We start from the raw sequence: 663 nt of genomic DNA on the forward strand, positions 1-663 counted from the left end.
TACCCCGGACTCAGGTGATGCACCAAAGACCCACCCCTTTTATTTTTAACAAAAACTAACTATTATCAGTTATACTTTCTACCTGGGTTTTGTATTCAGTATTAACTAAGTGGTCCAACTCTAATTTCTGCCTAGTCTCTTCATAAAAGAAAGTGTTTAGCACTTAATATTACACTGAAAAAATATTTATATGAGCCATCACTTCCTGCTCAGACAGGAAATGAGACCACGGGAGCCATTTTACAGAGGCACTGCAAAGCTTCTTTGGACACCATTTCAGAGTGCCATTAGACAAGATTTAACTCTTTATATAATGTAGTTACACAACTGATAGTTGCCTGACATTTGTGGTGGAACACCTACATTTTCAGTGAAAGAACTGATTAATACTCTCATGATATGTGCTTCAACTGAATATATGACAGCACCAAATGATAATAGCCTAATTAAGTCCCTAAAACTAAATCATAATCAAATTAAAACCAAACTGATCATCTCACAGGCACTCTTCAAATATGAAAAATCAAGGTTACCTGACTTGAGGGGGGGGGGGGGGAGGTTCCTGAAATGAATGATACATGATCTTAATATGATTGGTTAACCAATAGCTAGTTGCCAAAAATTAATTACATTCCTCAACCACTCTAAAGCTGTGCCATCTAT

The sequence above is a fragment of the Chanos chanos genome, chromosome 2 (assembly GCF_902362185.1).
Source record: "Chanos chanos chromosome 2, fChaCha1.1, whole genome shotgun sequence".
In the NCBI taxonomy this organism is placed as follows: domain Eukaryota; kingdom Metazoa; phylum Chordata; class Actinopteri; order Gonorynchiformes; family Chanidae; genus Chanos; species Chanos chanos.